At 37.3% G+C, this 17,220-nt stretch overlaps 1 protein-coding gene across 1 annotated transcript in view; it reads right to left on the reverse strand.

Annotated features, from left to right (window-relative positions):
• The window catches only part of LOC135218404 (FMRFamide receptor-like), a 119,783-nt gene that overhangs the window by 29,522 nt on the left and 73,041 nt on the right, over window positions 1-17,220 (reverse strand). The window lies entirely within an intron of this gene.

Below are 17,220 nucleotides of genomic sequence, written 5' to 3' on the forward strand. Positions count from 1 at the left end.
TATTTGAAGTGGAAAGCCACAGGCAGAGCGAGATAGTAGTAGCCAGCTTTTAACTGTATTTTCTGTAAAAACTTCGTCTCTTGTGTGGCCGTCTCAATAGGTCTCTCTCTCTCTCTCTCTCTCTCTCTCTCTCTTCTCTCTCTCTCTCTTTTTCGTCGTTCTGCAGTCATGTTTGCTTTGCCCCCAAGTATACCCATGAGCCGTCACGCAAGCCAGACCAGATCAACAAGAGAATTAGCTTTCATTGGTAAGAGGATATTCTCTGCTAGAATTAATTTAGGGTTCGGTCTCCACTTGATGGGATATTCTCTGCCAAGATTCTCTTGAGATTTTAAAGTCCCAAGGGCCACTGGAATGATAATTTTTTTTTTATTATATCGTCATGCTTCTGAAACGAATGATGTGCTGCGTCTGTTAGTTAGAACACAAGCACATTAAACAATACTTTGGTGTCCTTTGAGCTATAGTAGATTCACATCAACCGTGCATTTGATGCCTAGGCCAGTCCCTTCCGACGCTCTAGGTTGGTCTGTTGATAAGCCAATCACAGGGCTGGAAACCCTCCGTCTCTATCGAGAGTTCACATAGGTAGGATCTATGTTCCATCTCTCTCTCTTGAGATATACGTCTTTCAGGGGAGGTGGAACATACGTCCTGCCTATGTGAACTCTCGAGAGAGACTGAGAGTTTCCAGCCTTGTGAATGGCTTATCAACAGCCAATCAGGAGCGTCGTAAGGGACGGGCCTAGACATCAAATGCATCGTTGATATGAATCTACTGTAGGCCTAACTATCTTATATCCTACAGCAAACGCATTGGTCTGAGTCCCAAGTACCATTGGAACGACAACTTTCAGAAACAAATGAATGTCGCGTTGCGTATGTCACTTAGAGGATAATATAAACTCACTGAGAGCTCGCATGTCCTTCAAAAGCTAAGAAAACGCCCCTTTCCTCGTCACTATCTTTTCCAAGAAGACAAACGCAGAATTTCCTAACAGTGAAAGCCATAAGGGGTTTCTCCATTGATAACTACGAGGAATTCCGCAAATATTCCAAGTAAGGACCAGGAAAATTTATCGAGAATCTTGATAAGACTTGATAAGATGTGACCATGTAACCATCAACAACATCTATGTGAGTCACCTAGTTTTTGGGAATGAGCTGTTTCGTTATCTTCGTTTGTTAGTTTGTATGGTGTTTTTACATTGCATGGAACCAGTGGTTATTCATCAACGGGACCAACGGCTTTAACGTGACTTCCGAACCGCGTCGAGAGTGAACTTCTATCACCAGAAATGCACATCTCTGACCTCCTCAATGGAATGCCCGAGAATCGAACTCGCGGCCACCTAGGAGGTGGCAGGCCAAGACCAAACCGACCACGCCACTAAGGCGCTCTGCTTCGTTATGAATTTCAGGGTCGTCTGTCAGTCTCTCTCTCTCTCTCTCTCTCTCAGTCTGCCTTGAATTTCAAGTAGCCTTTTGATTAGTGCATCCCAGTGGTGTCCCTCGCCGGAGATAGGATTTGAAGCGTCCTTGAGGATGCGTCAGGAACTTCCGCGTGGGAAGCCGAGGAGGATATCAGGAACCGATTGAACTGTTACGCCCTTTATTTGTCCTGTAAACAATCAAGATGTTTTGTTTCATTGGCTTCCCAACCTCGAGCCATCTTAGCTTTCACTGCCATGAAGAAGGTTCTGATTTAGATTTTCCCTCCTGAAATGAGTCGATGAGGTCACTTGTATTCAGGCTCCTTTTGGCCTTCGTTTCAGTAAGGTCTCAGCAGGATTCTTTGTTTGTACGGTGTTTTCACGTTGCATGGAACCAGTGGTTATTCAGCAACGGAACCGACGTCTTTACGTGACTTCCGAACCGCGTCGACAGTGAACTTCTACCACCAGGAATACACATCTCTCACACCTCAATGGAATGCCCGAGAATCGAACTCGCGGCCACTGAGGAGGCAGGCCAAGACCATATCGATCACGCCACTGAGGAGCTCAGGTCTCTCAGCAGGAGAGCCAATGCCGTCAGTACAACTCACGTGACGCACTGCAAGCATATCTAAAGGGTGGTTGCTGCGTCCCTTTGGCAACCAGCTGCATTCACTTTTTGAGACTTTAACCTTACCTCCATTCCTATTTCCTTTCTGCAATCTTGCCGTCCAACATCTCTGATTGTTATTAGATCCATTTCATCTAGATCCAATCATTTCAACGCCATCTTAGAGCTGAATGTTCCCCTGCGCTTAGCGTGACAGCCTCAATTTCTTTAATATATCAGATGTTTAGGGCAGTTCTTTAGCAAGGAAATAGTCGACTATTCCTGTAGTTAAGAAGTGGTATAACGTCTGGCTAGTTCTTGAATTCAGCGTGATCTCATGATAAACGCAATGGCTGCCTTCAGTCCTTATTCAGGTAGCTCGTTATGTTCAAACAGTTCGAAAAAGGTTTTTTATTTTTTTATTTTGAGATAACTAAATATTTCTAACTGTTCAATAAACGATTTTATTTTCTGGCGCGATTCGACAATTGTCTTATAAATTAACCAAATAATATTCACATCTGAAATGCCACAAACAAACAAACAAACAAATAGAATCCAACAAAAAAATTAAATTTAACAGCAGGATAGAATTCCCTTACCGCCAAACCCACAAGGGAATACTCTTAATTTAACAAGATATCATTCCCTTACAGTGAAAACCCTTCAAGAATTCTCCCTTGAAAACCTGTAAGAAATTCTCTTAAATAGTTAATTTTATTCATCGTTTTTAATAAGTGATCTCTTCTTTCTATATTTTCCTTTATACTTTCTGTTACATATCTCTAATGAACACCTTAACATTCTTTGGAGGCTTGCGTTTCAAGTCAGTAGCCCGAGGATGGGCTTGTTCCATATGAATAAGGTCAATCTTCTGAATAATAATAATAATAATAATAATAATAATAATAATAATAATAATAATAATAATAATAATAATAAGCATAGAGGACCGCGTCAACATCGAGAACAGAGCACTGGGGCAATATATGAAAACCAGTGAAGACGAGTGGCTCAAGAGTGCATGGGATAAAGGACTGATAAAAGTAGACGAAGACCCAGAAATATACAGAGACAGGAGAATGACGAGCAGAACAGAGGAATGGCACAACAAACCAATGCACGGACAATACATGATACAGACTAAAGAACTAGCCAGCGACGACACATGGCAATGGCTATTGAGGGGAGAGTTCAAGAAGGAAACTGAAGGAATGATAACAGCGGCACAAAATAAGGCCCTAAGAACCAGATATATTCAAAGAACGATAGATGGAAATAACATCTCCCCCATATGTAGGAAGTGCAATACGAATAATGAAACCATAAACCACATAGCAAGCGAATGTCCGTCACTTGTACAGAACCAGTACAAAAAGAGGCATGATTCGGTGGCAAAAGCCCTCCACTGGAGTCTGTGCAAGAAACACCAACTACCTTGCAGTAATAAGTGGTACGAGCACCAACCTGAAGGAGTGAAAGACAACGATCAGGCAAAGATCCTCTGGAACTAGGGTATCAGAACAGATAGGGTGATACGTGCAAATAGACCAGACGTGACGTTGATTGACAAAATCAAGAAGAAAGTATCACTCACTGATGTCGCAATACCATGGGACACCAGAGTTGAAGAGAAAGAAAGGGAAAAAATGGATAAGTATCAAGACCTGAAAGTAGAAATAAGAAGGATATGGGATATGCCAGGGGAAATTGTACCCATAATCATAGGAACACTAAGTACGATCCCAAGATCCCTGAAAAGGAATCTGGAAAAACTAGAGGCTGAAGTAGCTCCATGACTCATGCAAAAGAGTGTGATCCTAGAAACGGCGCACATAGTAAGAAAAGTGATGGACTCCTAAGGAGGCAGGATGCAACCCGGAAAACCCCACACTATAAATACCGCCCAGTCGAATTGGAGGACTGTGATAGACCAAAAAAAAAAATAATAATAATGGTTGCAGGTCGACAATAATATACCTGTGTGAGAGGTGATGTTCTTTAATGAATAACAATAATTTCGAACCTTATGCTTGGCGTCGAGTGAACATTGTGACTAAATATTCTTCGAAGTAAACTTCAGAGCAGGGCGAGGCCCATCATTTTCGACACGGAAAACTGTGCCACAATATTATTATTATCATTATTATTATTTTCTTTGGTCTATCACAGTCCTCCAATTCGACTGGGTGGTATTTATAGTGTGGGGTTCCGGGTTGCATCCTGCCTTCTTAGGAGTCCATCACTTTTCTTACTATGTGCGCCGTTTCTAGGATCACACTCTTCTGCATGAGTCATGGAGCTACTTCAGCCCCTAGTTTTTCTAGATTCCTTTTCAAGAATCTTGGGATCGTACCTAGTGTTCCTATGATTATGGGCACAATTTCCACTGGCATATCCCATATCCTTCTTATTTCTATTTTCAGGTCTTGATATTTATCCATTTTTTCCCTCTCTTTCTCTTCAACTCTGGTGCCCCATGGTATTGCAACATCAATGAGGGATACTTTCTTCTTGATTTTGTCAGTCAATGTCACGTCAAGTCTATTTGCATGTATCACCCTATCTGTTCTGATACCATAGTCCCAGAGGATCTTTGCCTGATCGTTTTCTATCACTCCTTCAGGTTGGTGCTCGTAACACTTATTACTGCAAGGTAGTTGGTGTTTCTTACACAGGCTCCAGTGGAGGGCTTTTGCTACTGAATCATGCCCCTTTTTGTACTGGTTCTGTGCAAGTGCCGGACATTCGCTTGCTATGTGGTTTATGGTTTCATTTTTCGTATTGCAATTCCTACATATGGGAGAGATGTTATTTCCATCTATCGTTCTTTGAACATATCTGGTTCTTAGGGCCTGATCTTGTGCCGTTATTATCATTCCTTCAGTTTCCTTCTTGAGCTCTCCCCTCTGTAACCATTGCCATGTTTCGTCGCTGGCTAGTTTAGTCTGTCTTATGTCTTGTCCGTGCATTGGTTTGTTGTGCCATTCCTCTGTTCTGTTTGTTATTCTCCTGTTTCTGTATATTTCTGGGTCTTCGTCTACTTTTATCACTCCTTCTTCCCTTATTATTATTATTATTATTATTATTATTATTATTATTATTATTATTATTATTATTATTATTATTATTATTATTATTATTATTATATTTCCCCCGAATATAATCCCGTCCCTGGTAAGAGTAATAAATTAAAAGAAGAAAATGAAAGTCATAGAAGCAAAACAGCAGTACTTTCATTATTACATTTCCCGAGGAGTGAATATTTACAATCGAAGATATTAAAAAAAAATAAATAAATAAAGAAAGAGAGAGAGAGAGAGAGAGAAAGGAGAGGACACTCAAGAAACTGCAGGCAGAGACTCAAGACACCGAAGGCATTAGCAGACTGGATGTGACATCCAATCCTTGTATATTGGAATCAAGTTTGGCGCGGTATCTCATAACTTTGGGCCAGACAATTTTTTTTCTTTATCAGCTGGAATTATTGTAACCTTCGTAACGAAGGCTAAGGTATATTTATAAACAGCTCTGTCGAGGATATTATTATTATTGTTATTATTATTATTATTATTATTATTATTATTATTATTATTATTATTATTATTATTATTATTATTATTTTCCCGTTGCAGTGTTTTATCAGCAGTTCATCATTTGAGTGCCGGGCTAAAAAAGATTGGTCATTCGTTTATCAGCTTAATTTTTTCTTTTTAGTTTGCAAACTCCATGTGTCGATTATGGAGTTAGTTTTTGAAAACACAATAATCGAAGGTCCCCCCCCCCCCCCCCAATTTTGCTTTGGGGTTTAAACATGTATAATTAAACATGTATTTTTCATTCACATCATTGCTCTCGTGCCTCCTCTATTTTTTCGTCAAGTAATTACAGAAATCCATTAACACTTGAGATTATCATCTCTCTCGTTTGGTTTCTATTGCTGCTGGATTGAATTTCTGATGTCTTTGCTGTGCAAGGCCCGCCACTAACGTTCAGTCATGCCTGCGCAGTTAAAAGTGCACAATCGGCCTGTGCAGTTATAACTGAACGTTAGTGTGGACAACCTGCACAGGCGGCCTGAGTAAATAGCGCATTTCAATCGATGAGCCTCCGGCCCAAACGGCTGCCGCATGCGCACATCCAACGTAATAGTGTTGGAGGCAACTTTTTTGGCTCTGACTCAGTGTTGCCGAAGTGCGGAATTTTCGTCTGCTATGCAGAATAAACAGTCTACGGGGCAGCTATCCAAGTTTGTATGCCGATGCGGACTCCACATTGCATTTTCTGCAGCAATTTCTTCATGGCGCATTCTTGTGAATTTATCATACACAAATTGCAATATTTTTTTACTTTTAAACAATTTCTCATTCAAATACAATATTATAAAAGATAAGACTCTTATCAGAATATGACGGTGATTTGATTAATGTACATAAATCTGTTAATATATTATCAAATTATTTCCTATATGATTTAATGAGTTACATACTGATACATAAATGCTGTAACGCTTATTACAAACTTATTTGTAAATATGTCTGGGACAAATAAAAAAGGAAAAATAATACTTCTCATAAGTATGTACTATATATATATATATATATATATATATATATATATATATATATATATATATATATCAATTCAAGCTACAAATGTCCTTTAATATCTAAATTCACTTTACCTCCCAAATGATATATTTTCATATATGTACCGAAGGGGAATTTTTTAGTTGATAACAATTTCGTCACCCCATGGGATCGAACCACCGTCCAAGTGGACGGGGACGAAATCAGGACAGTCAGTGACGCTATCCAATCAGCCAACAGAGACGCTATAAGTTCATATCGATTCTGACCTTACAAATCACCCTCGACCTCAGTGCTTTCGTAATTAGAATCGATATGGAACCCCGTCTACCATGTTAGCCAATTCGAGCGTTTGACAGCACATAGCCTTTTGTTATGAATAATTATCACATCGAACCGTGATCCATTTATATATCAATTCAAGCTACAAATGTCCTTTAATATCTAAATTCACTTTACCTCCCAAATGTATATTTCATATATGTACCGAAGGGGAATTTTTTAGTTGATAACATTTCGTCCCCCCATGGGATCGAACCACCGTCCAAGTGGACGGGGACGAAATCAGGACAGTCAGTGACGCTATCCAATCAGCCAACAGAGACGCTATAAGTTCATATCGATTCTGACCTTACAAATCACCCTCGACCTCGGTACTTTCGTAATTAGAATCGATATGGAACCCCGTCTACCATGTTAGCCAATTCGAGCGTTTGACAGCACGTAGCCTTTTGTTATGAATAATTATCACATCGAACCGTGATCCATTTATATATCAATTCAAGCTACAAATGTCCTTTAATATCTAAATTCACTTTACCTCCCAAATGATATATTTTCATATATGTACCGAAGGGGAATTTTTTAGTTGATAACAATTTCGTCCCCCCATGGGATCGAACCACCGTCCAAGTGGATGGGGACGTTATCAGGACAGTCAGTGACGCTATCCAATCAGCCAACAGAGACGCTATAAGTTCATATCGATTCTGACCTTACAAATCACCCTCGACCTCGGTGCTTTCGTAATTAGAATCGATATGGAACCCCGTCTACCATGTTAGCCAATTCGAGCGTTTGACAGCACGTAGCCTTTTGTTATGAATAATTATCACATCGAACCGTGATCCATTTATATATCAATTCAAGCTACAAATGTCCTTTAATATCTAAATTCACTTTACCTCCCAAATGATATATTTTCATATATGTACCGAAGGGGAATTTTTTAGTTGATAACAATTTCGTCCCCCCATGTTATCAACTAAAAAATTCCCCTTCGGTACATATATGAAAATATATCATTTGGGAGGTAAAGTGAATTTAGATATTAAAGGACATTTGTAGCTTGAATTGACATATAAATGGATCACGGTTCGATGTGATAATTATTCATAACAAAAGGCTACGTGCTGTCAAACGCTCGAATTGGCTAACATGGTAGACGGGGTTCCATATCGATTCTAATTACAAAAGCACCGAGGTCGAGGGTGATTTGTAAGGTCAGAATCGATATGAACTTATAGCGTCTCTGTTGGCTGATTGGATAGCGTCACTGACTGTCCTGATTTCTTCCCCGTCCACTTGGACGGTGGTTCGATCCCATGGGGGGACGAAATTGTTATCAACTAAAAAATTCCCCTTCGGTACATATATGAAAATATATCATTTGGGAGGTAAAGTGAATTTAGATATTAAAGGACATTTGTAGCTTGAATTGATATATAAAAGGACGGTTCGATGTGATAATTTATATTATATATATATTATATATATATATATATTATATATATATGGATCACGGTTCGATGTGAATATTTATATATATACATATATATATGTATATATATATATATATATATATATATATATATAATATATTATAATGTATATAAGTATATGTATAAGTATGTATGTATGTATGTATATATATACAGTGCATGTATATAATTATATGTATATATAATGTATATAAATATGTATATATAGATAAATATATATGTATAATGTATATATATGTATGTATGAATATATATGTATGTATATATACTATATATGTATATATGTGTATATGTATTTGTATATATACATATATACATATGTATATATGTATGTATATATAGAGGTATGTATATGTATATATATATATATATATATATATATATATATATATATATATACATATATACGTATATACATATATATATATACATATATATGCGTATTAACATACATATATACATATATATATATGTATATATATATATATTTTATTTATACATGTACATACCTCTATATATACATACCAGTATAACCAAGGATGTATATTATAGAATATGTACAAATACATATTACACATATATTATTACATATATATATTCATACATACATATAAATATACATATTTTATATATGATATATATATATATGTATATATATATATATATGTTTACATGTACATATATGTATGTATGTATGTATGTATGTATGCATGTATGTATGTATGTGTATGTATATATATATATATATATATATATATATATATATATATATATGTAATATAGATATATATCTATATATATATATATATATATATATATATAGTAATGTACCTTAAATATAACGAAATTGATATAAATCGTTCAAATCCCTATGTGCGCAGTTCATGATCATCATATCCCACGAATAGGTGCAGTAAACAAGTGATCAATTACCTCCACAATCTCCTATGGGCATACAGTTTTTATCGCTAGTAGGTAGTACGCTAAACAAGTGCGATACTCAGTGTTTTCAACGAAGGATTTTCAGTTTCAGAATTATCGCTTTCATTTAATTTGCTATGTACAAAGGTAATGTCCAGAGTTTCAAAAATATATCTTTGGAGCTCACGTTTCAAAGACAATGAATCTTTTATTATAATATATACCCGCATCTCTCCAAAACTCGTAAAGATCAAGTGACAACCATAATTATGCGGACTAAGTATTCTATCTTCCCAGATCGCCAATCCATTATCATGCATATGAGTTCATTGTTTTATCCCGTTCGATACTTTATAGGGACCATATATACAGCAGGATGGCCCATAGATGAAGAAAACATGAGTGACCGCAAATCGTGTGATTATATATCGATTTTTTTTCCCCCCAGAAAACTGCTATTTTCAGAAGAAGAAACTGAAGTTGAAATTTGTGAAACTCAGGACGACAATGAATTAGTGGACTCATATGATTACATATTAAAAGTCTTTTTTCCTGAAGATTACTCATCTTCAGACGAAGCTGAGGATTAAAAAAAAAAACAGTGAAAATGAGCTAGACAATGGTGTTATATTATGAGACACGCAGCCTCAAAATGTTAGTAATGATAACGAGGAAAAGTGCATGATTATATCATCAGATAGTGATGAACACACCAATGCAGACAATAGTGTTATAATATATGACACACAGCCTCAAAATGTTAATAATGATGCCGAGGAACAGTGCATGATTATATCGTCAAATAGTGACGAACACATCGATTCAGATATTACATATATCAGTGACAGACTCGGATGAAACATTGTTCACAATTAGAAAATTAAATAATTTAGTTTACCGGGTAAGGTGAGAATTTCGTTTTCCTTATTTTCATATCGAAGGCCAAAAGTAAACAAGCATCGCTTGAAAAACGTAACTAAATCCTTGCAGAAACTTAATGCGGATACAACGGCGACACTGGACTGCCCGGCGCCCGCTCAGTTCGCTGTCTGTCCGCGGACGGAAAACATGTACCAATCAACGTGTTTATACCCAAGTTGATGATATACTGGATTTACTTGCTATTAGTAATTAATAAGGCTATTTATAATTTTTCCACGGGAAAAAGAATCGTGCATATTGATATTGAAGGCTGAAAGTGGCTGGCAGCATCATTCCTGGAAGTCTTGTAGATTTCATTGAAACCTTCTATATGAATGAGAGTTTGCTTTGACAAGTAAAATCCTAAGGTTATCGTAACAGATTAAGCCTATCTATGTTTATTCGTGGTTATTTAACCATATATGCAAGTCAGGTTTTCAATGAGAATAAATATCTATTATGACAAAATAATGTAAAACAAGTATAGGACTATAAGCGTCTATTCAGGGTTATACATCGTGTATGTAATTCATTTCTAAAATGAGAACAAAATAATTTTCTACTTTCTGATGAATCAAAATCAAACAATATTGGACTATGTGTTTATTCATTGCTTAAATCCCACTTAAGTTCGTTTCGAAATAAAATTAGGCTAATCAACAAACTCTGAAACAAAGGAAGACAGTAATAAACTGTGGATTTTCATTTGCTGTAACCCGTCATAAGAAAGTTGTTCTTAAATGAAAACAAATCAGTATTAACCCCTTTTAATGAAATAGAAAAAAACATTAGGCCTATATGTGTGTCAACTTTGACATGAAAAGATTACGAACTTAATGGAACACTTCCTTCATTCATAAAATATTCAAGAAGAATTATGGAAGTCCCTGGGGCCAAATTTAAGCTCTTAAAAATTCACATGAGAGTATTTAATTATTTTTTTATCAGCCACTCTGTGTGTGATTTCAGCAAGCATATTACAGCCAGAGCATAGTGTGTTGCAGCCGTGGCTACCACGAAGGACTGAGAAAAAAAAGACTATCGTTAGTGGTGAAGATTGGCCTGCACAGTCCAATTGTGCAGTTATAACTGCAGGCATAACTTAACGTTAATGGCGTGACAGAGGTTAAACTCGAAGAGAAATGATAGACCTTAGGAGAAAAGACGTATTCTTATTTCAGAGGATTAAAGAAGAACAACCACCGGCCCTTACCACCCACCCAACGCCAACCCACCCACCCTACCCCACCCCACCCCACCCGTACCGTACCTTATTTACAATTGCGAAGCCCCTGAGGATGAAAACGGCATCTGGTGACTGGAGCCTGGAACAATTCAGAAGTTTTCTCCCGGAAATCTCGAAGACTGAGATCAGTTTAAAACGTGTGCGTGTGTGTGTGTGTGTCTGTGTGTAAAACCAACTCGAGACATAAAACTCTAAAGAATTCCTTCGGGATTCCCAAGAGAAAATTTCTGAATCATTCGCGGCTCCAGTCTCCGGGAAGGGCAAATAGTCGGATATCTAGAAGTATTCTAGCAGATGTTGTCCTGGTAACTCTGTTGGAATAATCTAGAACACCGGCGCTGCAGAAAGAAGGAACTTTTTTCTTCAAGTATGCTCTGTCCCTTGATGAAGACTCTTCTAATGGAAGATCTCTGTCAAAGCGGGCAAATAGTCGGATATCTAGATGTATTCTAGCAGATGTTGTCCTTCTGGTAACTCTGTTGGAATAATCTAGAACACCGGCTCTGCAGAAAGAAGGAACTTTTCCTTCAAGTATGCTCTGTCCCTTGATGAAGACTCTTCTAATAGAAGATCTCTGCCAAAGCGGGCAAATAGTCGGATATCTAGATGTATTCTAGCAGATGTTGTCCTTCTGGTAACTCTGTTGGAATAATCTAGAACACCAGCTCTGCAGAAAGAAGGAACTTTTCCTTCAAGTATGCTCTGTCCCTTGATGAAGATACTCTTCTAATGGAAGATCTCTGTCAAAGCAGGCAAATAGTCGGATATCTAGATGTATTCTAGCAGATGTTGTCCTTCTGGTAACTCTGTTGGAATAATCTAGAACACCGGCTCTGCAGAAAGAAGGAACTTTTCCTTCAAGTATGCTCTGTCCCTTGATGAAGACTCTTCTAATGGAAGATCTCTGTCAAAGCGGGCAAATAGTCGGATATCTAGATATATTCTCGCAAATGTCTTCCTTCTGGTCATTCTGTTGGAATAATCTAGAACACGGGCTCTGCAGAAAGAAAGAACTTTTTCCTCAAGTATGCTCTGTCCCTTGATGAAGACTCTTCTCACAAAAGATCTCTGTGAAAGCAGGCAAATAGTCGGTTATCTAGATATATTCTAGCAGATGTCTTCCTTCTAGTCATTCTATTGGAATATTTCTGGAACTACTACTTCTTTCCCACCGTTATCCCTACATTAAGGGGTCGGTTTCCTGATGCACCTTTTCCACTTCCTTTATATCAGAGGCATCATCCTCCCAAACCTCCTCTCTCCATATCTTCCTTCACTTTATCTCGCCATTTACTTCTCTGTCTCCCTTTCGATCTTCTTCCTATAACAGGTGGGCCCATGAGCCTCGATAAAAGCCAACAGTTGTTCGGAGGATAGAGGACGAGCTCTCAGTTTTAAGAGCCTACAGCTGTTCGGAGGGCCTGCGGGACAACAGAAGGCCCCCAGAGGTCACCAGAAGGCTTCCAGAGGATACCAGAGGAACACCAGAAGATGATTTTATTGGAATAATCTAGAAGACCGGCTCTGCAGAAAGAAGGAACTTTTTCTTCATGTATGCTCTGTCCTTTGATGAAGACACTTCTATTAAAAGATCTCTTTCAAAGCAGGCAAATAGTCGGTTATCTAGATCTATTTTTATAGATGTCTTCCTTCTGGTAACTCTGTTAGAATAATCTAGAAGACTTGCTCTGCAGAAAGAAGGAACTTTTCCTTCAAGTATGCTCTGTCCTTTGACGAAGACTCTTCTAATAGAAGATCTCTGTCAAAGCGGGCAAATAGTCGGATATCTAGATCTATTCTAGCAGATGTTTTCCTTCTGATAATTTTGTTGAAATAATCTAGAAGACCGGCATTATATATACAGTGCTTTTTCCTTGCACTGTACCTAGATGCTGATGCCTGAAATCTCGATGGTGACATTTCATAACGCGGTGATGGCTTCTTTTTCCTTCACCTCATGTTCTTTGTTCATTTATTTATTTGCTTCATTTTTACTTTGATTTCTATTTGTTATTTGATTTTGATTTTAGTTCTTCATGACTACATGGTGCATATATCTACATGTTTTATTGAACTTACATCCTTTTCCTTCTTTCAAGTTTTTGCATATTTTTGGATGTAGATCGCCGTATTCATCCTCATAGCCGTCTAGGTATGCACATTTGCCATACATCTCATAATTGTGACATATCTTGGGATGCTTGTAATGACATCTGTCACCAAATCTGCAATTCTCTCTTAAAAATGGTGCAAACTGTGACTTTCTTTCTTTTTTTTTCTTGCTCTTTCCTATCAGTATAAAGATCTGGGTACAGCCTCTTTGGGATTATATTTTGTGTTGTCATGAAATTTATTTCATCATACTTATGCTGCTGTATTGCCTAATATGTAGTATCTATGAGTATCTCTGCATTCATACTCTTGTCCTGTTATTTGTAATAATTTTTTCTATCACTCAAGTCTTATTTTCTTCTTTTCTGTTTTCCTCTTCCCTTCCCCATCTTCTTCACCCTCTACTATTTGCGCATTTGAAAATAGAGCGAAAGAACATGAGGCTAAATAAAGTACATTTTCCATAGCTTTGGCTTTATTCCTCGTCTTATATATAACTACATTATTACTTATTTCAAAGACCTTGCTGTATGACAGCGAAGGAAGCTCATATTAGTGACAGTTGTAATAGTTAAGAACTATTTCGTATTAGTGAAAATAACATTAAACCAAATAAATGAAAACATTGAGTTCTTCATCATAAACTGCTTACTACAGCATGAATCCAAAACTATATAGTCCGTGTTTTAAAATCATTGAATATTAAAATATATCTAAGTAAGCAGATGTAATCCAGTTGAGCAATATTTACACTAGATAAGTTTAAAAGTAAAATTTCATTGTTAAAAAAAACATATTTAAAGATCTTTATTTATACTGGACATTCAGTAAGTATGAAAATATTCATTGGTATAAGAATCAATCGAGGTGGTATCCAGCTGAGGAAAGAATCTTATTTTCCATGAGCCTAGTTCAAGAATCTCTGAAGTTGCTGAAACCAGGTACAGGCTTTGGCAGTATAGAGCTCAATAATTTCGTGTAATACCGCGTTTCTTTTATTGAATTTGTAGCAAAGGCAATTTAAGCATGCATTATTCATGATTCTGTTTTAACACAAGTCTGCTTATCATGGCGCCTTTAACATTTCAACATTTTCAAGCAATGACTATATTAATTTCTTGACATAATATACAAATATCAATAAAAGAAAGATGGCAGTGTTGAAAATGCCAGTGTTTTCCTAATAGTGTCACATTACAAGGGGCACTTACACAAACTTCGAATCTGTCGAAGGTTTTCATTAAGTTAACTTCATTTTCTTCCTTCCTGATAGAGATAGTTGCCTGGAGGGACCAGTAAATTTATCACTGGTCCACAACTTACCCCATGTTTTTGTCAACAATCTTGTTTAAACAGAAATGAGTCTTTCTCGACGAAATGAAGTTTCTTCAACAAAAATTTTATCATATGTAAATTTTATCTCTATTTCGGTCTATGGCTTCAGTATTTCTTAAATCAATCTGAATTATAAACCCTAAATATTTGAAGTATGTCACATACACAATGGGTTGTTCCTCTAGTTAGTACGAGAGAACTCGCAGAGACACTGCGTTCTCGATTGGAACCAAACTCCATGTATTCTGTTTTCTCATCGTTGAAAAAAGGACGTAAGTCAGTTGCTAACTTGATTGAGTAGATACTATAGACTAAAAGTTGATGGATTTAGCAGAACACTGGCGTCCGCATGTGTTATAATACTGACCAGTTATCTCACGGTTGCAACCAAATCTCATATTAGGAATTTCAAACAAATGTGAATCAATATGGATATCTAAAAATAAACCGGGCAAGAGCCCCTCCCGTTTTGCAGCATTGCAAATATGAAAGGACTTCGACATTACGCTTCCAAATCTTACAAACACTTATTAGTTACTGGGCCAGAATATAATCTAATTACTATACATCGTTGCTGATTTGAGATTCATCACACTCTCTTTTAATAGCTTATCTTTTGTACTGCCGAAAGCTTTTTTTTAAAAGTCAATAAAGCAGCATTATACATATTAGCTAAAATGAACACAGTTTAACACAGTTTCCTTCATTACCAGCCAAAGGTGACACTTTGTCACAGGATATCTTACATCCCTGCCTAATTTTTTTACTTTATTCTGTATTACGAAAGTCTCATAATTCTGGTAATTATAAGATTAACACCGACTTCCTGTAGACATCGCCAACAAACTCAGAAGAATGGCTCTCGAAGGTATAATGACGTAACTTATGACGTCATTAACGTGCCTCCTCCGCGATGGATAATTGGCTATTCGTGAAAAAGTCTCCACCTCTGGCAACAATGAAATACAACCAATACTACTTGTTCACACTTTGTAGTAGTGGTAGTAGTAGTATTTTATATAGGATTTATGCCATGAGGTCGAGTGCTGGAATCCTTGAAGAGAAGGGTTTCCACAAGTAATCAAAGAAATTGCTTTATAACACTATTTCTCCATTGAAAAATTATATAATTAAAAATGAATTAACAAAGTAAAGAAAACTTTGACATTCGTCGTAAATCCTCTATTGTTTTTCCTAATATGACGGTGACGATCATTGTAATTAATAGACAATTGTATAGGATTAGATTGGATTATACGTAGAATGGTTAAGCAACATTGGCGCTGGTCAGTCGTTGGATGGGTGACCGCTCTCCTCAACCTCGATTCCTTGGGAAAGGATCTTTACCATAATTTCCTCAGTCTACTCAGCTGTAAATGAGTGCCTATTCCCGATGGGGTAGGGTCCAGCTATGGATTAAAAAGCAAAACTCAGCAATGATGGAAAAAAGTGAAGGATTAAAAGACAACGATGTAAATGGAACCTCTGGCAATAGAGGAGCTTCGTCCGGCAGCCAGGTATTCAGTCGAATTGAAGGGAAGACGGTCAGGTACTTGGAGGTCGTCATCCAGCAACTGACCACCACAACGACAGTAACCAACAGCCAGAGACTGGAGCTACAGAAGCAAACCAGAGGAAGAAATTATTATTATTATATTATTATTATTAATTATTATTATTATTATTATTATTATTATTATTATTATTAATCAGAATATGGACCCTATTCATATGGAAAAAGCCCATCTTAGGGACTATTAACTTGAAATGCAAACTCGCGAAGAATATTAAGGTGCTCATTCGAGATAATAATAATAATAAGAATAACTCAAATAAATTAATCAGCAAGGAAGTCCGCACAGCCCTGGAGAAATGGTACGGTAGTGAGAGCCCGCAGCCCCACCCCCAGGATAATATCAAGCTGTACTACAAAGCCTTCATGAGTTCCCATTACCGTGAAGAAGAGGACGCCATTAAGAAAATTATTTCCGATAATGTATCCCCGACTGACGACACCAAGAATATCGACCTAATCATATATTACCAGAATCGGAGGACGCGCGATCTTATTATGAAAAATAACCCCTCTCCACAGGTACGAGAACCCCTGAAGCAGACGCATGTAGTGTACCAATATACATGCCCAGTCCGCGAATGCAGCGGCGCCTACGTAGGTATGACTACCATGCGACTATCGAAGAGACTCTCGTGCCACGCCCAAGAGGGGGCTATAAAGAATCACGCCCGCACCAAACATCACGAGGCCATC

Source organism: Macrobrachium nipponense, chromosome 9, assembly GCF_015104395.2.
Source record: "Macrobrachium nipponense isolate FS-2020 chromosome 9, ASM1510439v2, whole genome shotgun sequence".
Lineage (NCBI taxonomy): Eukaryota > Metazoa > Arthropoda > Malacostraca > Decapoda > Palaemonidae > Macrobrachium > Macrobrachium nipponense.